The sequence below is a fragment of the Carcharodon carcharias genome, assembly GCF_017639515.1.
Source record: "Carcharodon carcharias isolate sCarCar2 chromosome 39 unlocalized genomic scaffold, sCarCar2.pri SUPER_39_unloc_20, whole genome shotgun sequence".
Taxonomy (NCBI): Eukaryota; Metazoa; Chordata; class Chondrichthyes; order Lamniformes; family Lamnidae; genus Carcharodon; species Carcharodon carcharias.
The window spans coordinates 130,134-137,946 of record NW_024470826.1 but is presented as its reverse complement, the minus strand read 5'-3'; positions in this window follow the sequence as shown (position 1 = coordinate 137,946).

Genomic DNA, 7,813 nt, shown 5'->3' with positions numbered 1-7,813 from the left:
GGTACACAGCACCCAGACCCACAGCGGGTGCACAGCACCCAGACACACAGCTAGTACACAGCACCCAGACACACAGTGAGTACACAGCACCAAGACACACAGTGAGTACACAGCACCAAGACACACAGCTGGTACACAGCACCCAGACCCACAGCGGGTGCACAGCACCCAGACACACAGCGGGTACACAGCACACAGACACACAGCGGGTAAACAGCACCCAGACACACAGCAAGTACACAGCACCCAGACACACACCGTGTACACAGCACTGAGACACACAGCGGGTAATCAGCACCCAGACACACAACGGGTACACAGCACCCAGACACACAACGGGTACACAGCACCCAGAAACACAGCACCCAGACACACAGCGTGTACACAGCACCCAGACACACAGCAGGTACACAGCACCCTGGCACACGGCGTGTACACAGCACCCCGGCACATAGTGAGTACACAGCACCCAGACACACAGCGGGTACACAGCACTGAGACACACAGCGAGTAATCAGCACCCAGACACACAACGGGTACACAGCACCCAGACACACAACGGGTACACAGCATCCAGAAGCACAGCACCCAGACACACAGCGTGTACACCGCACAGAGACACACAACGAGGAATCAGCACCCAGACACACAGCAGGTACACAGCACCCTGGCACACAGCGTGTACACAGCACCCCGGCACATAGTGAGTACACAGAACCCAGACACACAGCGGGTACACAGCACCCAGGCACACAGCACCCAGACGCACAGTGTGTACACAGCACCGAGACACACAGCGAGTACACAGCACCCAGACACACAGCGGGTACACAGCACCCAGACACACAGCTGGTACACAGCACCCAGATGCACAGCGGGTGCACAGCACCCAGACACACAGCGGGTACACAGCACCCAGACACACAGCGGGTACACAGCACCCAGACACACAGCGAGTACACAGCACCCAGACACACAGCTAGTACACAGCACCCAGACACACAGCGAGTACACAGCACCCAGACACACAGCTGGTACACAGCACCCAGACCCACAGCGGGTGCACAGCACCCAGACACACAGCGGGTACACAGTACACAGACACACAGCGGGTACACAGCACCCAGACACACAGCAAGTACACAGCACCCAGACACACAGCAAGTACACAGCACCCAGACACACACCGTGTACACAGCACTGAGACACACAGCGGGTAATCAGCACCCAGACACACAACGGGTACACAGCACCCAGAAACACAGCACCCAGACACACAGCGTGTACACAGCACCCAGACACACAGCTGGTACACAGCACCCTGGCACACAGCGTGTACACAGCACCCCGGCACATAGTGAGTACACAGCACCCAGACACACAGCGGGTACACTGCACCCAGACACACAGCGGGTACACAGCACCCAGACACACAGCACCCAGACGCACAGTGTGTACACAGCACCGAGACACACAGCGAGTACACAGCACCCAGACACACAGCGGGTACACAGCACCCAGACACACAGCTGGTACACAGCACCCAGATGCACAGCGGGTGCACAGCACCCAGACACACAGTGGGTACACAGCACCCAGACACACAGCGGGTACACAGCACCCAGACACACAGCGAGTACACAGCACCCAGACACACAGCTAGTACACAGCACCCAGACACACAGCTAGTACACAGCACCCAGACACACAGCGATTACACAGCACCAAGACACACAGCTGGTACACAGCACCCAGACCCACAGCGGGTGCACAGCACCCAGACACACAGCTAGTACACAGCACCCAGACACACAGCGAGTACACAGCACCAAGACACACAGCTGGTACACAGCACCCAGACACACAGCGGGTACACAGCACACAGACACACAGCGGGTAAACAGCACCCAGACACACAGCAAGTACACAGCACCCAGACACACACCGTGTACACAGCACTGAGACACACAGCGGGTAATCAGCACCCAGACACACAACGGGTACACAGCACCCAGACACACAACGGGTACACAGCACCCAGAAACACAGCACCCAGACACACAGCGTGTACACAGCACCCAGACACACAGCAGGTACACAGCACCCTGGCACACGGCGTGTACACAGCACCCCGGCACATAGTGAGTACACAGCACCCAGACACACAGCGGGTACACTGCACCCAGACACACAGCGGTAACACAGCACCCAGACACACAGCACCCAGACGCACAGTGTGTACACAGCACCGAGACACACAGCGAGTACACAGCACCCAGACACACAGCGGGTACACAGCACCCAGACACACATCTGGTACACAGCACCCAGACGCACAGCGGGTGCACAGCACCCAGACACACAGCGGGTACACAGCACCCAGACACACAGCGGGTACACAGCACCCAGACACACAGCGGGTACACAGCACCCAGACACACACCGTGTACACAGCACTGAGACACACAGCGGGTAATCAGCACCCAGACACACAACGGGTACACAGCACCCAGACACACAACGGGTACACAGCACCCAGAAACACAGCACCCAGACACACAGCGTGTACACAGCACCCAGACACACAGCAGGTACACAGCACCCTGGCACACGGCGTGTACACAGCACCCCGGCACATAGTGAGTACACAGCACCCAGACACACAGCGGGTACACTGCACCCAGACACACAGCGGGTACACAGCACCCAGACACACAGCACCCAGACGCACAGTGTGTACACAGCACCGAGACACACAGCGAGTACACAGCACCCAGACACACAGCGGGTACACAGCACCCAGACACACAGCTGGTACTCAGCACCCAGACGCACAGCGGGTGCACAGCACCCAGACACACAGCGGGTACACAGCACCCAGACACACAGCGGGTGCACAGCACCCAGACACACAGCGGGTACACAGCACCCAGACACACAGCGGGTACACAGCACCCAGACACACAGCGAGTACACAGCACCCAGACACACAGCTAGTACACAGCACCCAGACACACAGCGATTACACAGCACCCAGACACACAGCGATTACACAGCACCAAGACACACAGCTGGTACACAGCACCCAGACCCACAGCGGGTGCACAGCACCCAGACACACAGCGGGTACACAGCACACAGACACACAGCGGGTACACAGCACCCAGACACACAGCAAGTACACAGCACCCAGACACACACCGTGTACACAGCACTGAGACACACAGCGGGTAATCAGCACCCAGACACACAACGGGTACACAGCACCCAGACACACAACGGGTACACAGCACCCAAAAACACAGCACCCAGACACACAGCGTGTACACAGCACCCAGACACACAGCGAGTAATCAGCACCCAGACGCACAGCAGGTACACAGCACCCTGGCACACAGCGTGTACACAGCACCCCGGCACATAGTGAGTACACAGCACCCAGGCACACAGCGGGTACACTGCACCCAGACACACAGCGGGTACACAGCACCCAGACGCACAGTGTGTACACAGCACCGAGACACACAGCGAGTACACAGCACCCAGACACACAGCGGGTACACAGCACCCAGACACACAGCTGGTACACAGCACCCAGATGCACAGCGGGTGCACAGCACCCAGACACACAGTGGGTACACAGCACCCAGACACACAGCGGGTACACAGCACCCAGACACACAGCGAGTACACAGCACCCAGACACACAGCTAGTACACAGCACCCAGACACACAGCGATTACACAGCACCAAGACACACAGCTGGTACACAGCACCCAGACCCACAGCGGGTGCACAGCACCCAGAAACACAGCGGGTACACAGCACACAGACACACAGCGGGTACACAGCACCCAGACACACAGCAAGTACACAGCACCCAGACACACAACGGGTACACAGCACCCAGACACACAACGGGTACTCAGCACCCAGAAACACAGCACCCAGACACACAGCAGGTACACAGCACCCTGGCACACAGCGTGTACACAGCACCCCGGCACATAGTGAGTACACAGCACCCAGACACACAGTAGGTACACAGTACCGAGACACACAGCGGATACACAGCACCCAGGCACACAGCGGGTACACTGCACCCAGACACAAAGCAGCTACACAGCACCCAGACACACAACGAGAACAGAGCACTCAGACACACAGTGTGTAGACAGCACCCAGACACACAGCGGATTCACAGCACCCAGACACACAGCAAGTACACAGCACCCAGGCACACAGCGGGTACACAGCACCCAGGCACACAGCGGGTACACAGCACCCAGACACACAGTAGGTACACAGTACCGAGACACACAGCGGGATACACAGCACCCAGACACACAGCGGGTACACAGCACCCAGACACACAGCGGGTACACAGCACCCAGACACGCAGCGGGTACACAGCACCCAGACACACAGCGGGTACACAGCACCCAGACACACAGCGGGTACACAGCACCTAGACACACAGCGGGTGCACAGCACTCAGACACACAGCGGGTACACTGCACCCAGACACACAGCGGGTACACTGCACCCAGACACACAGCGGGTACACTGCACAAACACACACAGCAGGTACACTGCACAAACACGCACAGCAGGTACACTGCACCCAGACACATAGCGGGTACACTGCACAAACACTCACAGTAGGTACACTGCACCCAGATACACAGCAGGTACACTGCACCCAGACACACAGCGGGTACACTGCACTCAGACATACAGCGGGTACACTGCACTCAGACACACAGCGGGTACACTGCATCGAGACACACAGCGAGTACACAGCACCCACACAGCGGGTACACAGCACCCAGACACACAGCGGGTACACAGCACCCTGACACACAGCAGGTACACAGCACCCAGACACACAGCGCACACAGCACCCAAACACACAGTGGGTACACAGCACCCAGTGGGTACACAGCACCCAGACACACAGCAGGTACACAGCACCCAGACACACAGCCGGTACACTGCACAAACACGCACAGCAGGTACACTGCACAAACACGCACAGCGGGTACACAGCACCGAGACACACAGCTTGTACACTGCACAAACGCTCACAGGAGGTATACCGCACCCAGATACACAGCTGGTACACAGCACCCAGACACACAGCGGGTAGACTGTACTCAGACTCACAGCGGGTAGACTGTACTCAGATACACAGCAGGTACACTGTACCCAGACACACAGCGGGTACACAGCACCCAGACACACAGCGGGTACACAGCACCCAGACACTCAGCGGGTACACAGCACCCAGACACACAGTGGGTACACAGTACCCAGCGGGTACACAGCACCCAGGCACACAGCGGGTACACAGCACCCAAACACACAGTGGGTACACAGCACCCAGACACACAGCGGGTAGACTGTACTCAGATACACAGCGGGTAGACTGTACTCAGACACACAGCGGGTAGACTGTACTCAGACACACAGCGGGTACGCAGCACCCAGACACACAGCAGGTACACAGCACCCATACACACAGCGGGTACACAGCACCCAGACACACAGCGGGTACACAGCACCAAGGCATGAACATACCCGCAAGCACAGCTTAAATAAATGGTCCCGTCATATCACAGAATTTATTTTAAAACCATAATCAGGCAGCAACACAATCAAAATACAAACGGAATATCCCATCTCAAACAGAGTGCAAATATTAACTCTCAAAACACATTCCACTTTGTTCACAAATTCCGGCTTTTAAATAAATACAATTCAAATATATAGTCAGATTACTACACTGTCCCCATCAAACACTCCCAGGACAGGTACAGCACGGGGTTAGATACAGAGTAAAGCTCAGTGTGATGTTTTTGAGCTTATAAAACTCTCTCCACTGCACTGTAAGTTTGGGAGTGAATTGTGATGATGTCAGACGAACGGGAGGTGCTTTGACAATTTACCAATGCAACCCTTGAGGCAGGGGACGAGATCTGATGTGTACCCATGTTCGCCAGCCTTTGTAACCACCTCCCACAGCCCCCTGCCCAGCTCCCATCCTCGCCCTGTCAATCCTGCTCTCCTGGGAACTCTGTCTCTGCACCGGTAACCAGCAGGCTGTGCACTCCAGCCCTGGTGTCCCTCTGCTGATCAAACACAGCTTGATGTCGAGAAACATCTTGGCCAAGAGATTCCAGGTCATCGTCTACTTCCCGCGGTCCTTGGGATGTTCTGGCATGATAAGGTTGCACTCCCTGTTTCTCTCTCTCTGTCTCATATGCTGTTTCTCTCACTCTATCTGTCTCTCTCTCTCTATCTGTCTCTGTCTCGTATGCTGTTTCTCTCACTCTATCTGTCTTTCTCTCTCTGTCTCGTATGCTGTTTCTCTCACTCTATCTGTCTCTCTCTCTCTGTCTCGTATGCTGTTTCTCTCACTCTATCTGTCTCTCTCTCTGTCTCGTATGCTGTTTCTCTCACTCTATCTGTCTCTCTCTCTCTGTCTCGTATGCTGTTTCTCTCACTCTGTCTCTCTCTCTCTGTCTCGTATGCTGTCTCTCTCACTCTGTCTCTCTCTCTCAGTCTCGTATGCTGTTTCTCTCACTCTATCTGTCTCTCTCTCTCTGTCTCGTATGCTGTTTCTCTCACTCTATCTGTCTCTCTCTCTCTGTCTCGTATGCTGTTTCTCTCACTCTATCTGTCTCTCTCTCTCTGTCTTGTATGCTGTTTCTCTCACTCTATCTGTCTCTCTCTGTCTCGTATGCTGTTTCTCTCACTCTATCCGTCTCTCTCTCTCTGTCTCGTATGCTGTTTCTCTCACTCTATCTGTCTCTCTCTTCCACTGTCTGTCTCAGTCTCGTATGCTGTTTCTCTCACTCTTTTTCTGTTTCTCTCTGTCTCTATATGCCAATCTCCATCATCCACACTCAGTCTCTCTCCATCTCCCTCTCTTTCTTTCTGTTGGGGTCTCCCTCTCTCCATTTCCATTCTCTGTCTTCCTTTCTCAGCCTGTCTCTGTCTCTCTCTCTATCTCACCATCTCCCTCCCCCAGTGTCTCTCTCTCTCGCCATCTCTCTCTCTTGTTCCCCGTCTCCCTCTCTCCCACCGTCTCTCTCTCTGTCACGTTCCCCATTTCCCTCTCTCAGTCTGTCTCTCCTTCTCTCTCTCTCTCTTTCTCCGTCTACCTCCCTCTCTCTGTCTCTCTCTCGCCACCTCTCTCTCTCTCAGTCTCTCTCTGTCTCTCTCTCCATCGCCCTCTCTCCCAATCTTGTTCCCTGTCTCCCTCTCTCCCGCCATCTCTCTCTGTCATGTTCCCCATTTCCCTCTCTCAGTCTGTCTGTCTCTCCTTCTCTGTCTCCCTCCCTCTCTCTGTCTCGTTCTCTGTCTCCCTCTCTCTCCTTCTCTCTCTTGTTCTCCGTCTCCCTCCCTCTCTCTGTCTCGTTCTCCGTCTCCCTCTCTGTCTCCCTCTCTCTCTCTGTCTTGTTCTCTGTCTCCCTCTCTTTGTCTCGTTCTCTCTCTCCCTCGTTCTCTGTCTCTCTCTGTCTCTGTCTCGTTCTCTGAATCCCTCTCTCTCTCTCTCGTTCTCTGTCTCCCTCTCTCTCATTCTCTGTCTCCCTCTCGTTCTGTCTCCCTCTCTCTCTCTGTCTCGTTCTCTGTCTCCCTCTCTCTCTCTGTCTTGTTCGCTGTCTCCCTCTCTCTCTCTGTCTCTCTCTGTCTCTGTCTCGTTCTCTGAATCCCTCTCTCTCTCTCTCGTTCTCTGTCTCCCTCTCTCTCATTCTCTGTCTCCCTCTCGTTCTGTCTCCCTCTCTCTCTCTGTCTCGTTCTCTGTCTC